General features: G+C 44.6%; 1 long non-coding RNA gene across 2 annotated transcripts; it reads left to right on the top strand.

The window, feature by feature from the left end:
* The first annotated feature begins 388 nt into the window (after positions 1-388).
* Positions 389-2,785, top strand: LOC122003610. 2 transcript variants are annotated; one of them, XR_006118005.1, is made up of 3 exons: positions 389-877; positions 991-1,169; positions 2,724-2,785. It is a non-coding gene; the product is annotated as an uncharacterized LOC122003610 (long non-coding RNA). The 2 variants fall into 2 exon arrangements; XR_006118004.1 differs by lacking the exon at positions 2,724-2,785 and adding an exon at positions 1,567-1,935.
* Positions 2,786-16,009: the final 13,224 nt, after the last annotated feature.

Genomic DNA, 16,009 nt, shown 5'->3' with positions numbered 1-16,009 from the left:
CTTGGACCATTTTTCTATTTGTTCTTTGTATAAGTGATAAATATGATTTATATTTCTTTTTCGATTTGAATCCTAGTCTAGTTCCATTGTAGATTGCCCTTTGTGTTCTAAGAATTAGGTCAAGGTTCTTGGAACCCAAAGAGAATCATTCTAATGTTTTCTCCAGATCCTTGACCTGAGTTTGTAGGCTGAAATTCTCTTCCTCAAGTTTTTAGACTTGAGTCGTGTGAGATCTCGAAAAATTTAAATAAATAGTGTTATTTCAGAAATAACCTTATAGAATTTTTCCGGAATTTTTAGAAATTTTCTGGGAATTTTTCGGAGCCCGTACGACGGGTTTGAAGGGGATCAATTTTGGGTTCGGATAAAACCTGTTTGGGATATCCATTTAAGTGGGACTAGATTGAGATTATGACTTATGGGTTAATGAAGTAACCCTAAGTTTAAATATCCCTTTTAATTCCCCAACCAATGCCGATCCCATTCTGCCCTCTCCACCCGACTCTTCTCTGTTCTCTCTCGCAGACGAGCGACGGCGACAAGAATGGAGCTTCGACCTCCGGCGACCTTCCTCTGCTGGCATCGACACCCTATGCTCAGCTCCGGCCGGTGTTTCTCCTCTCCAAGTCGTCTTCTGCCGAGGATTCTTTGCTACGGTGGTGCCGCGGCCGAACAACGATTCTTGGTGGCTAGGGCAAGGTAAGGAGCAAGATTCGCGTCGTCTCCCAATCAATCGACCTTCCCTTTCCCCTCTTCTAGTTCCCTTCATCCCGATTCTGTTCGAGGGTTCTTGCCGAGCCTTAGTTTTGTTCTAGGGCCGTGGCATCGAGCTAGAGCCCTCTGATCGCCGGTGTGAGGTTACTTTAGGGCTTCGAAGGTAAGTAACCGAAACCCTTCTTCCTGACTTCTATTTTGATTCGTTGCCGGATTCTTGTGATTCACGGATTTATGCTCTGTTCTGGTGTTATTGTGATTCGGGTGTTGATTTAGGGCACGAGATTGGAGAAGAAGGGTGAAGTTCTATTCTGATCAGTGAGATGTGCTCGGGATTTCAGCAGGATTGTGTTCTGTGAATTCATCAGTGAGGGGCTGTTGAGGTGAGGATCTGTTCCAGTGGTGTTTCCTTGCCGGCAGCACACAAAACCAGCATCAACAGTAGCTTGATTGAGGTATGTGTAGGAGTAATTGATACATAATTAGTGTTGTGTTGATGAATTAGGTATGTATTGAATTCGGAATGAATTGGATTGGTACATGATTAGTTGATACATGATGTGTAGATTTGAATTAGGGTTATGTTGATTGTGATTAGATGTAATTACTTAGATTAATCTAATGGAATAATTAGGGTTAAGACACTTAACCCTAGTTAACTATTAGATTTAATCTAAGTTTAGATTTCTAATCTATTGGTGATTAGGGATTAGGTAACTAATCCTAATTAACCATTAGATTAATTAGGTAGATTGAGGTTATGTTGATTAGGGTTTTGCCCTAATTTAGTTTTAGGGATTTTATTTAGCTATTCATTTGATTTAGCTAAATAAAACTGTTTGTTTGACACAGGACTCTGAATCGAGACGGGCGTCTCGACTTCGGATTTGGATTGTACCTTCTATTTGAGGCGGGTACCCTTTGACTTATCTTTTGATACTATCTTATGATATGTATAGTTTATATATACTTACTAGTGATTGGTAGATTTAGCACTTCTCTGGATTTAGGTTTGGTTGATACCTATCACATGCTTCTACTGTTAGATGCTTTACATTAGTCTGGTTTACTTTTATCTCTTGCCATGTGTATATGTGTTCGTGGTTATGGTTACTTATAGTGCTTATCTACCCATGATTAGATGCTGGAGATACTTGTTATATATTGTTGGATTCATGTTGTTTATATCTCTGTTATATATCTCGTTTACCTCTTTGGCACCTCACGATATGGAGGAGGATCGTTCGGTATGACATGCAGCGCGTACACATCTGCGTGATTGCGTCTTGGGCGATGGACGACTCTATTATTGTAGAGCTCATCGGCCGGCCACACGTGTCCACTGCGTGGGTAGTGGCACAACACTTGGGGTGTGTGTGGCGGGTTGCTCGGTGGTGCACCGGGGGTGCTCATGGGTAGCGATCGGGGGTTGCGGTAGGGATCCCTCCCGTCGTCAGCGTCTGAGTGAGTTGAGAGCATCAAGCGCTCCCTCACTATGTTTGAGGTAGGAGGATAGGTGTACTCACAAAGTCCGTCACTCGGTCCTCTTGAGGGGTAGTGACGGGGTGCAGTGTGTCACCCTACCCACGCGGTCTCACCATTGTGTGTGAGACGGTGAGCATGGCAGTAGGGGTGACCATGTACAGATTGCATTTATTATGATTGTTGCGTATTGGTTGATGCACTTGGGTATTGCGTATGATTGACATCATCTGAGATCATGTGTATTTGTTACGACTATCTTTATACATGTATGTCCGATCGTTCGAAGCCTCGCGGTGAGTCTGATTTATTTCGATTATGCATTTCTTATTATTCTTCCTGTAAACTGTATTACATGCTTCTGGTTTATTGATTATCATACATTATATTGTTAGGAGGTATCTTGTAGGTCCTATGGTTTAGGAGACTGTACCTTAGGATATTACTGGTAGTTATATATTGTTGTACATATCTATTGGATTACCTGCTGAGTTCTTTGAACTCACCCCGTTGTTACTATTTTTCAGGTTGAGGCCGTCAGGAGAGATTCCAGTCGCTAGCCCCATTATCGCGAGGATTTTCTTTGTCGGATTATATTTTGCTTTTGCATCTTATATTCTTGTATTGTGGGTTTGTGTTGTGGACATTGAACATTCGGGTTTGCTACCTTTGTTTTCCGCTGCGGATTTTCTCATTACTTCGTGGATTTGTTTTCTTCGTTGTAGTGGAATAGGATGTTTACATATATCTTCGAGGATTCTATATTGTTCTTCCTTATTAAACTGCGTGGATTGCTTATATGTTGAGCTGTGTGGAATGTTGATATAAACTGCGTGGTTTGTTTCTTATTTGTATTGTATTGTTCCGGCCGTGTGTGGCCGAGGTATAGATATATGTATTCTGGATTCATATTGTCACCCGTATAGGGGAGATGCTGCCGAAATTTCTTCGGACAGGGACTACCTGGGGCGTGACAATTTATTTGGTATCAGAGCCAGACTCCGATTTCAGATTTTTATGTCCTAGAGTTTGTTTCGGATTTTTGTGTCCTGGAGTTTGTTAGCGAATCTGGATTTTTGGGATTTTATCTGATACCAATTTATTTGGTATCAAAGCTGGTTTTGCGATACCTACTTGTCGGGTTTCAGATTTACGATGCTTACCTTCGTGAGCATTTTTCGGTATTTTGGTTTTGTATGGATTTTCGTTCACTTACTCGTTTCAGAATTTCGAGGTATTTTGACGAGGATCTATTGGTTCTATTGGGGGCTAAGCAGCGACAGGATATCTCCAGACGGCAAATAGGTAATTTAGGTAATTTTTCAGTTCTTATACCTGTAGTGATATCTGGGTAACATTTTCTTTACAGATATGCCACCTACACGGGTACCGGTACCGAGACGTGGGCGACCACGTAAGAGGCCGATAGATTCTCCTGAGACAGAGTCTCCAGAGAGGTCTGTTAGGGTCAAGACTGTTCGTCAGGGACAGACTCGTCAGGATATTATAAGCACGTCGGATTATAAGACCTCGACGGTTCCGACTTCAGAGGTACCTACCTCGCCTGTACCGCCAGTAGTATCTACAGTGTACCCGGCACCTTCTCTAGCCGTGCCTACTGCGTACTCGGTACCACCACAGACATCTGTTCTGGTTACTACATACTCGGTACCTGCACCAGCAGTACCGGTTACTTCTTACCCGGAACCGCCCACCGTACCTCTAGTCGTCCCTACTTATGTCTACCCTATAGTTCCACCAGCAGTACCTACCCCTGTTTATGCGGTAGCACCAGTGGTACCTTCCAATCTATCCATCAGTACCACCCATAGGATCAGCTCTAGTGATTCTGCCTAGTTCCGCAGCGATATCTACGGATATGGTTGTGGCACGAGTACGGATTCCAGCCTTGGCGGAGTCGGTGAAAAATCGATTCACGCTATTTCGCGGGAAGACTGATCCGAGCGTGGCTCAATCTTGGATAGAGTCTATGAAGTGGACATTCTTTTACATGGCCTGCTCCAAGTGGGAGAAGGCTGAGCTGGCTGCTTACCACTTACGAGACGGGGTAGAGATCTGGTGGGACACACATCGCTCGATTATAGGCGAGCAGCATATTACTTGGGCGAGATTTAGGGAGGCATTCGAGAGTCAGTATTTCCCCCGAGCATATCAGATGACGCATCGGCAGGATTTTCTGAGTCTTCAACAGAATAACAGCTCAGTGATGGAGTATAATGCCGAATTTAATCGGTTGGCCAGATTCTATCCTGAGTTAGTTGCCGAGGATAGATCTCGTATGTTTTAGTTTATTCAAGGACTGGACGGGCATCTTCAGGTGAAGATCGCCGGTCTTGGTATAGTATCATACACAGAGGCACTGGATAGAGCTCTTATGATTGAGTCAGCTCAGCAGAGAGCAAATGCAGATAAGAAGAGGAAGCAGACTGATCGAACTTCCGGACAGAGCCAGCAGCCCCAGACTACTGGACAGCAGCAGAGCAGTCGCACTCAGACGGGTCAGAGTACTTCAGGGTCATCTGGCCGACCCTAGAAGTCAGGACGCTCTGCATCAGGACGTTCCCGGTCTTCTCAGCAGAACCGGAAACAGTCCATCGGTGACTCTCACTGCACCCGATGCGGGTCTCGAGATCACATCATCTCTGCATGTACTCTGGGACAGTCAGTTTGCTATTATTGCAAACTGCCTGGACATTTGAGCCGAGGCTGTTCGCTGAAGGCTCAGCATGTAGCTTCCAGAGTTCTATTCCGGGAGGACAGTTTGGTCAGTCCGGGACTCAGCGAGGTGGGCCGAAAGCCCAATCTTCGCATCGTCAGCAGAGGACAGCTCCCCTTGTAGCAGCTGCATATGACATGCACGGGCAGGAGCATTCCGGTGTCCTTATGACGTCGAGAAGAAGGATGGTACTCTGAGGTTGTGCATCGATTATAGGCAGCTGAATGCAGTGACTATCAGAAATAAGTATCCCTTGCCAAGGATTGAGGATTTATTTGATCAGCTCAGAAATACATCAGTGTATTCTAGGATTGATCTGCGATCTGGATATCATCAGCTGAGAGTTAGAGATTCTGATATTCAGAAGACAGCATTTCGCACCAGATACGGACATTACGAGTTTTTGGTAATGTCATTTGGGCTTACCAATGCTCCTGCAGTATTTATGGATTTGATGAATCGTATCTTTCTGGAGTACCTAGATCAGTTTGTTATTGTGTTTATCGATGATATATTGATCTATTAGTGTTCTGAGGAGGAGCACGCACAGCATCTTCGCATAGTCTTGGAGATTCTACGACGACATCATCTGTATGCGAAATTCAGTAAGTGTGCATTTTGGCTATCTTCAGTTGGTTTTCTGGGACATGTGGTGTCGAGCCAAGGTATTTCAGTAGATCCACAGAAGATCGAGGCTATCACTAGCTGGGAGCAGCCGAAGTCAGTCCAGGAGATCCGCAGTTTCTTGGGACTGGCTGGATATTACAGACGATTCGTTGAGGGTTTCTCCAGTATTGCTATGCCGTTGACACGCCTAAACAGGAAGGGAGTGAAGTTCACGTGGTCAAAAGCCTGCGAGACCAGCTTCCAGGAGCAGAAGTGGAGATTAGTGTTGGCACCAGTTCTGGTTTTGCCCTCTGGAGAGGATGAATTTGTACTCTACACCAACGCTTCTCTATCGAGTTTGGGTGTTGTTTTGATGCAACACGATAGGGTAGTCTCCTATGCTTCTCGTTAGTTGAAGGAGCATGAGAAGAACTACCGAGTACATGATCTGGAGCTAGCCGCCATTATCTTTGCTTTGAAGAATTGGCGGCATCATCCTTATGGTATTACATTTGAGATTCTCACAAATCATAAAAGTCTCAAATATCTTTTCACTCAGAAGAAACTCAATCTCCGAGAGAGGAGATTAATGGAGTTCCTGAAGGATTATGACTATACCATTAGTTACCACCCAGGGAAATCTAATGTGGTTGTCGATGCACTTAGCCGGAAGTCCAGAGGGACTTTAGCTTACCACCGAGTTTTAGTCACGGACTTGATTCAAGGTTTCTCCGAGTTAGGCCTTGAGGAGCAGAGACAGACAGAGCAGGGTATCCTTGTTACCATGGTTGGTCAGTCATCGATCAAGACGAGGATTCGAGAGGCCCAAGCCGGTGATCAGCACTTACAGTCCATTGGTAGCCAGATAGCTTCCGGGTAGTAGACGGAGCTTACCAGAGATGACGAGGGATTGTTTGTTTCCGAATCTCACCCGGTCATGGAGGAGTTACTTCAGGAGGCTCATCGTTCTAGATTTGCTATCCACCCAGGTGCGACCCGTATGTATCGTGATTTGAGGCGTTCCTATTGGTGGAACGGTATGAAGAAAGACATCGCGGAGTTTGTAGCCAGATGTCTTGTCTGTCAGCAGGTGAAGGATGAGCACCAGAGACCTGCTGGGTTACTTCAGAGGATCCCTATTCCAAAGTGGAAGTGGGAGCATATTACTATAGATTTCGTGGTAGGATTGCCTAGGACTCGACGATGCCATGATGCGATTTGGGTAATCGTTGACCGATTAACCAACTCCGCACATTTTATAGCGATCCGGAAGATTGATTCTATGGATCGATTAGCAGAGTTATACTGTCGAGAGATTATCAGATTGCATGGAGTTCCGTTGAGTATTATATCAGATAGAGACCCACGATTCACGTCCCGGTTCTGGCAGAGTCTGCAGCAGGCCTTGGGCACACAGCTCCGTTTCAATACGGCATTCCATCCGCATACAGATGGACAGTCAGAGCGGACCATTCAGACTTTGGAGGACTTGCTGAGGTCTTGCGTTATGGATTTTGGAGGCAGTTGGGAGGACCACCTGCCATCAGTGGAGTTCGCCTACAACAACAGCTATCATTCGGCTATCCAGATGGCACCGTTTGAGGCGTTGTATGGTAGGCCTTGTTGGACACCCACCCTCTGGGAAGAGGTTGGGTAACCCCAGTTGGTAGGACCTCAGAGAGCTCAGCAGGAGGTAAAGTTGATTTGTACTATCAGACGGAGGATGTCAGAGGCTCAGGACCGTCAGAAGAGTTATGCAGATCGACGACGGAGACCCCTGGAGTTCTCTACTAGTGATCATGTGTTTTTGAGAGTTTCACCCACGAAAGGGGTGAAGAGATTTGATCTTCGAGGTAAGTTAGCTCCGCGATATATCGGGTCATTCCAGATCTTGGAGAGGATTGGAGCAGTAACTTACCGTCTGGCGCTACCACCATCTCTAGCTGGCATTCACGATGTATTCCATGTATCTATGTTGAGGAGATACGTATCCGATCCGGCACATGTACTGTCAGATATATCGGTTCCCATTCAGTCTGACGTTACTTGCGAGGAGGTTCTTATACGAAGTCTAGATCATAGAGAGCGTCAGTTGCGGAATAAGACTGTCCGTCTGGTTAAAGTCGGATGGCAGCATCATTCTGACGAGGAGGCTACTTGGGAGTTGGAGGATACGATCCTAGCCCGATACCCTCATCTTTTTACTTGAGGTATGTGGGTTAGAGTTATCTTTCAGCATTTATACTGTTTGGTTATGTTATAGTGTTGGCTATTGGTTATAGCAAAATTTGGGGACCAAATTTTTATTAGTAGGGGAGGATGTGAGATCTCGGAAAATTTAAATAAATAGGGTTATTTCAGAAATAGCCTTATAGAATTTTTCTGGAATTTTTAGAAATTTTCTGGGAATTTTTCGGAGCCCGTACGACGGGTTTGAAGGGGATCAATTTTGGGTTCGGATAAAACCTGTTTGGGATATCCATTTAAGTGGGACTTGATTGAGATTATGACTTATGGGTTAATGAAGTAACCCTAAGTTTAAATATCCCTTTTAATTCCCCAACCAATGCCGATCCCATTCTGCCCTCTCCACCCGACTCTTCTCTGTTCTCTCTCGCAGACGAGCGACGGCGACAAGAATGGAGCTTCGACCTCCGGCGACCTTCCTCTGCTGGCATCGACACCCTATGCTCAGCTCCGGCCGGTGTTTCTCCTCTCCAAGTCGTCTTCTGCCGAGGATTCTTTGCTACGGTGGTGCCGCGGCCGAACAACGATTCTTGGTGGCTAGGGCATGGTAAGGAGCAAGATTCGCGTCGTCTCCCAATCAATCGACCTTCCCTTTCCCCTCTTCTAGTTCCCTTCATCCCGATTCTGTTCGAGGGTTCTTGCCGAGCCTTAGTTTTGTTCTAGGGCCGTGGCATCGAGCTAGAACCCTCTGATCGCCGGTGTGAGGTTACTTTAGGGCTTCGAAGGTAAGTAACCGAAACCCTTCTTCCTGACTTCTATTTTGATTCGTTGCCGGATTCTTGTGATTCACGGATTTATGCTCTGTTCTGGTGTTATTGTGATTCGGGTGTTGATTTAGGGCACGAGATTGGAGAAGAAGGGTGAAGTTCTATTCTGATCAGTGAGATGTGCTCGGGATTTCAGCAGGATTGTGTTCTGTGAATTCATCAGTGAGGGGCTGTTGAGGTGAGGATCTGTTCCAGTGGTGTTTCCTTGCCGGCAGCACACAAAACCAGCATCAACAGTAGCTTGATTGAGGTATGTGTAGGAGTAATTGATACATAATTAGTATTGTGTTGATGAATTAGGTATGTATTGAATTCGGAATGAATTGGATTGGTACATGATTAGTTGATACATGATGTGTAAATTTGAATTAGGGTTATGTTGATTGTGATTAGATGTAATTGCTTAGATTAATCTAATGGAATAATTAGGGTTAAGACACTTAACCCTAGTTAACTATTAGATTTAATCTAAGTTTAGATTTCTAATCTATTGGTGATTAGGGATTAGGTAACTAATCCTAATTAACCATTAGATTAATTAAGTAGATTGAGGTTATGTTGATTAGGGTTTTGCCCTAATTTAGTTTTAGGGATTTTATTTAGCTATTCATTTGATTTAGCTAAATAAAACTGTTTGTTTGACACAGGACTCTGATTCGAGACGGGCATCTCGACTTCGGATTTGGATTGTACCTTCTATTTGAGGCGGGTACCCTTTGACTTATCTTTTGATACTATCTTATGATATGTATAGTTTATATATACTTACTAGTGATTGGTAGATTTAGCACTTCTCTGGATTTAGGTTTGGTTGATACCTATCACATGCTTCTACTGTTAGATGCTTTACATTAGTCTGGTTTACTTTTATCTCTTGCCATGTGTATATGTGTTCGTGGTTATGGTTACTTATAGTGCTTATCTACCCATGATTAGATGCTGGAGATACTTGTTATATATTGTTGGATTCATGTTGTTTATATCTCTGTTATATCTCGTTTACCTCTTTGGCACCTCGTATATGGAGGAGGATACGTTCGGGTATGACGTTACGTAGCGTGCACCATCCGCATGATTGCATCTTGGGCGATGGGCGACTCTATTATTGTTGAGCTCGTCGGTCGGCTACATGAGGGCCTGCACACGTGACCACTGCGTGGGTAGTGGCACAAGACTTGGGGTGTGTATGGCGGGTTGCTCGGTGGTGCAGGGTGCTCATGGGTATAGCGATTTAGCGGGGTTCGGTAGGGATCCCTCCCGTCATCGCGTCTGGGAGTTGAGAGCATTCGCTCCTCACTATGTTTGAGGTAGGAGGATAGGTGTACTCCGGCATCCGTCCACTCGGTCACTCTTGAGGTAGTGACGGGGTGCAGTGTCGACCCTACCAGCGGTCTCACCATTGTGTGTGAGACATGGCGTCGAGGGGTGACCGTATCGTATTGCATCATATCATTGCATTTATTGTGATTGTTGCGTATTGGATGATGCACTTGGGTATTGCGTATGATTGACGTCATCGGGATACGTATGTATTTGTTCGACTATCTTTATACTGTATGTCCACGATCATTCGCCCAACCTCGCGGTGAGTCTGTTTATTTCGATTATGCATTTCTTATTATTCTTCTTTGTAAACGTATTACATGCTTCGCTACTATTCTGATTTGTTCGACTTTGCGTACTGTTATATTGTTAGGAGGCATCTTGTAGGTCTATGGTTTAGGAGGCATACCTTAGGATATTCTTGGTAGTTATATATCTTGTCACATATCTATTGGATTACCTCTTGAGTTCTTTGAACTCACCCGTTGTTACTATTTTTCAGGTTGAGTGAGAGATTCCAGTCGCTAGCCCCATTCTCGCGAGGATTTTCTTTGTCGGATTATATTTTGCTTTTGCATCTTATATTCTTGTATTGTGGGTTTGTGTTGTGGACATTGAACATTCGGGTTTGCTACCTTTGTTTTCCGCTGTGGATTTTCTCATTACTTCATGGATTTGTTTTCTTCGTTGTAGTGGAGTAGGATGTTTACATATATCTTCGAGGATTCTATATTGTTCTTTCTTATTAAACTGCGTGGATTGCTTATATGTTGAGCTGTGTGGAATGTTGATATAAACTGCGTGGTTTGTTTCTTATTTGTATTGTATTGTTCCGGCCGTGTGTGGCCGAGGTATAGATATATGTATTCTGGATTCATATTGTCACCCGTACAGAGGGGATGTTGCCGAAATTTCTTTGGACAGGGACTACCTGGGGCGGACAAGGCGAGTTTCCAGTCTGAACTGGTTTAGTCAAAGATTCGGAGTTAGTCAATTCTTTAAGGATAGCTACTTCCTTTAGAAGTGACTTAATTCTAAAATTAGACTTAGCTAATTTTCGTAACAAGTAATTAACTAGATTGCTTAGTCGAGGGATACTTACAGAGGGATCGGGCCCTTTGGAAACGGATACAGATCCGTGGCTTCTTTCTGATTCTGCTTCCGACTCGCTCTCGCTCTCGGACATATCGATCTGGTCTCGGGCCATCAGGGCAAGAAGGCTCGTCTGTTCGAGCTCGTCGTCAGTATCCTCTTCTGAAGATTCTTCAAAGGTTGCTTTTAGTACCTTCTTCTTTCTTTGCTTCTTTGCATCCTTCTGATTTGGGCAGTTGGCCTTGACATGCCCCTTCTGGTTGCACCCATAACAGATTACCTCAAACTTGACCTTTGAGCTGGGTTGAACCTCCTTTGATTGTACGGCTTTATTTAGGTCTTTCTTGTTGAACCCCTTCTTCTTCTTGTAGAGCTTCTTCACAAGATTCACGAGTTCGGAGGTCAATTCGTCGTCTTCATCATCTGAGTCTGGTTCTGGTTTCGACTCTGGCTCGGTTCTTCGTCGTGATCTTGGTTCACGTGTTCTACTGGTACCTGCAAGCAAAGCTACACCTTTCTCGGGTGGCTGTGTATTAGTCTGCTCATGAAGTTCAAATTCAGAAAATAATTCATCTAATCTAATGGAAGATAAATCCTTGGAGACTTTGTAGGCATCTACCATTGATGCCCACAATGTGCTCCTCGGAAAAGCATTAAGTGCGTACCTTATGATGTCCATGTTCTCGACCTTTTGCCCGGTCGCGTGGAGGGAGTTTAGGATGTCTTGTATACGAGCGTGAAGTTTGCTGGCTATCTCATCTTTCTGCATTTTTAGATTATACAATTTATTAAGCAATAGATCACGCTTACTTACTTTGGTTTCGGAGGAGCCCTCGTGCAGTTCAATTAATTTCTCCCACAGCTCCTTTGCAGTTGAGAACGGACCAACTCTATTGAGCTCCTCCTTGGTCAGTCCGCACTGGAGGGTGCAGGTAGCTCTTGCATTAGCTTCCACCTTCTTGATTAGGGTCGGTTCCCATTTTCGCAGGGTGTTGGCGTGCCATCTTCATCGGTTGGTAGTTGAAGTCTGGTCTTGACGATCATCCAAGTTTCGAATTGGATTTTCAAAAAATTCTCCATCTGTCCCTTCCAGTATCCGAAATCCTCTCCGGTGAAAAGTGGGGGACGAACGATGTTATAACCCTCTTGTTGGGCCATTGAAACCTTGCGTGGCAAAAATAAAGAAAATTTGTTCCAAGACTAAATCTTAGATTAGTAGTGCAGGAGAAAAAAAGAAAAAAATATTGCGAACTCGATTGGTGTTGCACCTGATTCGAGCAAAACCAATTCGTAAAAAGAATTAGAATGTAGCTACAAAGCTAATTCTAATTGACTCCGAAAAGATTAAAAAGACCACGTAAAATTGCTTTGAATGGTGGTTGCACCAATTCAAAACGACCCCGCTCTGATACTAATTGTTGGATTGAAAGCGCTAGGGGGGGTGAATAGCGCTCGTGGCTTTCACTATTTTCTGATTCGTAAAAACGTTTGAGTAATAAAGCAGTGGAATAAAATAAAGAAGACACACACATAAAAACATACTAAGATTTACTTGGTTCGGAGCTTAGAGCGACTCCTACTCCAAGGCCCACGCTCGTTGAGCGTTTACGTTGGGCAACAAATATAATCACGAAAAGTATTACAAATTAAGTACAATTATGAACTGAAATAAACTTTATACCGACAACAACTAGATTGGAACTGAAGCTCCGGGTCGTCGGGATGTCGTTGCAGCACTTCAGGATTGTCTCGTAGGCAACTTGCAGCGTAAGGATTGCTTAGAATAGTTGTTTCAAGCTGCTGGTCGAGTCCCTCTTTTAAACAGTGTTGGAGGCGCCTCCAAGCCTGTCTGAGGCGCCTCCAGGCTGTCGAGTTGCACGCGTGGATCAGCTCTGATCTGGTCGCACCTTATCCCATTCAAGGCACCTCTAAGCTGGTCCAAGGCGCCTCCAACGCCTGGTCCAAGGTTCCTCCAGTGATCTCTGAGGCACCTCCAGCGTCTCTGGACAGCTGGCTTCGGCTAGCACCCGAGGCGCCTCCAAGCCCCATGGAGGCGCCTCGGACACTGTTCATCCGAGGTCTAAGGTGCTCCTTTGTTCCTGCAAATTATGTTAGTCCCAAACACAAACCCTGCAAAAACAAAGTTAGCACAGAAATAGTATGATAGATACACTTGACAGTCGTCGGACTGTCCGAGTCTGACTTCGGATTTCCAACCGGAAACCCTAGGTCGACCCGACGCCTACTGTTCCCTCTACGGGGAACGCGTCCTCACCTACTCTACTCAGGAGAATTATCTGATGCCAGTGCGATCCTCTAGATCGACTGGACTTTTGCTCAGTGTTCGAAGCTTCCGAACTTTCTGCTGGACTTCCGCTTCCCGGTTGGTCCAGTCTTTCACCTGGTTCGCGACACCAGGACTTTCCACCTAGGGTTACCCCCTCCTAGGACTTTTGCCTGAAGCTCTCAACCCGTCAAGACTTTCCGCATAGGGTTACCACCCGCTATGACCTAGGGTTACCACCCCCTAGGGTTTTCCACCTGCCTAACCGCAGCTAGGACTTTCCTGAAACGCTCAATTAAGTGCATTATATCACAAGACAACTTAACTTTGAATTCCTTTGCCATTATCAAAACAACGGTCGATTGTCGGATGCTTCCCGCACCAACAGTATGGATTGGTTAAGAGAAACCAAAGTGAAGTTTAGGATAAGGTTTAGTTTCAATTCTAAATTTTGGAACCTTAAAACTTCAAGTTTTAGTTTTCAAGGGTCATTAACCATTCCTAACCCTTTGGTATATACTTGTATACATTTAAAGGGAGTTTTCATGTTGAAAGCAGGTATGGATTGGTTAAAGTAGACTTAGGTGAAGTTTAGGTTGAGGTTTAGTTTCATTATTGAATTTTGAACCTCAAAACTTTGAATTTTGGTTTTCCTAATTATTTAGGAACCCCAAGTCATTGTTGGTGCAATGATAGAAGTTGGACCATGTTTTTAGGGGAAGTTACTCTTTGAAAACATAAAAATATGTTCAAAGACATTGGAAGGTGGGTTAAACCTTCGTGATGAATTAATACTCAAGGTCTAGTATTGGAGAGCAATGGAAGGTTGATTATCTTCATTTCTAGGATGTTAAAAGCTCTTGGATGAGCATTTTGGAGTAGATATTTGCTCAAGGGGGAGCATTGGGTTTAATGAAGGGGATCAGACCTTCATTGGTAAAGTGGACAATGTTCTCGGATGAGCATTGTGAAGACGATTACTGCTCAAGGGGGAGCATTGAATACAATGCATGAGAGTTTCATTGGGAAGTTGATGCATGCTCTAGGATGAGCATTGTGAAGTGAAGTAGAGCTCAAGGGGGAGCTTTGGCGACTATGAGATCTTCATTGTGGGGTTGTTCACAACATATGGGGTTGTCAACAACGTAGAGTTAACTCTTTTGGAGAAGAGTTTGTTTTCAGTTTTTAATGTGTGACAAAGGGGGAGAATGGAAGGTTAAGTTAGGTCTTCATCTCAAGAAGGGGGAGTTTGCCCTCTAGGAAAGGGAGAGAATGAAGGAAACCTTCATTTATGCCTTGTCATAAAGAGGTTAAGGCTATGAGATTTAACCTTGTGATTATGAAGAGGTTATGGCTATGAGATTTAGCCTTGGTAAAGAGGAAAAGGTTAAGGCTATGAGATTTAGCCTTGGTATAAGGAAAAGGTTAAGGCTATGGGATTTAGCCTAACTTAGTGGAATTGTCAAACATCAAAAAGGGGGAGATTGTTGGGGCAATTTCCCTAGGTCAAGTTTGGCCAGTTTGACTAAACTTGAGTTGAGACAAGCTTGAGTCAGGATTTGAGTTTTGATGTTTGACAATATATGGAGATTGCTAGGACAATCGTCCGTTTGACAATATATGGAGATTACTGGAGCAATCGTCCGATTGTGGAGATGGTCAAGGGATTGACTAGGTTGATGAGAAGACAGGTCAAGTGGGTCAGTGTTGACCGGAGGCTTGACCGGGTAAGTCCTAACTAGAGTTTAGGTAATGGGAAAGTCCTAACTGGAGTTTAGGCATCTAGGAAAGTCCTAACTGGATATTAGGCAAGAGAGAAGTTAAGTAGGTTAAGGTTGACAGGAGACTTGACTGGGAAAGTCTTAATTAGAGATTAGGCAAAGGTAAGTCCAACAGGAAGGTTAAAAAGAGTGAAAATCCAAGTAGGTTAGTGTTGACCAGACTTGGTGGTGAAAGTCCTGATAAGTGAGATCAGGCAATTGGAAAGTCCTAGTATAGCTAGGCAAAGGGAAAGTCCTGGCGAGAAGCCAGGCAACAGGAAAATCCAAGTGTGATCTTGGCAAAAGGAAAGTCCTGGTGAGGAGCCAGGCAATTGGAAAGTCCAAGTGTGATCTTGGCAAAAGGAAAGTCCTGGTGAGGAGCCATGCAATTGGAAAGTCCAAGTGTGATCTTGGCAAAGGGAAAGTCCTGGTGAGGAGCCAAGCAATTGGAAAGTCCAAGTGTGATCTTGGCAGGGCAAGTCCTTGGGTGATTTAGCTAGGAGAACCCGACAACTAGGATAAGGCCGATGGACGCTCCAGAAGGCAAGGCGTGAAGGATGGGGAGATATCCGAGGGACACAAGGCTGATGGAGGAGGCTAGAAGGCTAGTTCGAGGTTGGTCGGGAGTAGTCAAATGCTAGGCGTGCAAATCCAACAGGTCACGGTTGACCGAGAGTTGGGTTTGGGGAGCTGGACTTGAGTTTGAGTCAAGTCCAGGGTGTCCAATCGATCAGGCGATCGATTGAACATGCTCCAATCGATCAGTGGATCGATTGGAGTGTGTTGTGAAGGAAAAATGGCCTAATCGATTGGTCGATCGATTGGGGGCATTACTCGCGAGCACAGAAGCGTTCCCAATCGATCGTGATTGGGAGCTACCAATCGATCGGTCGATCGATTGGGGAAGAGAAGCTCTCGCGCGGGCGCGAGAGCACAGAATGGGTTTGCATCGATCGACCGATCGATTCAGATGGTCCCAATCGATCAGTCGATCGAT

This window comes from Zingiber officinale, chromosome 7B (assembly GCF_018446385.1).
Source record: "Zingiber officinale cultivar Zhangliang chromosome 7B, Zo_v1.1, whole genome shotgun sequence".
NCBI lineage: Eukaryota > Viridiplantae > Streptophyta > Magnoliopsida > Zingiberales > Zingiberaceae > Zingiber > Zingiber officinale.
This window is presented reverse-complemented; position numbering and strand designations above follow the sequence as displayed.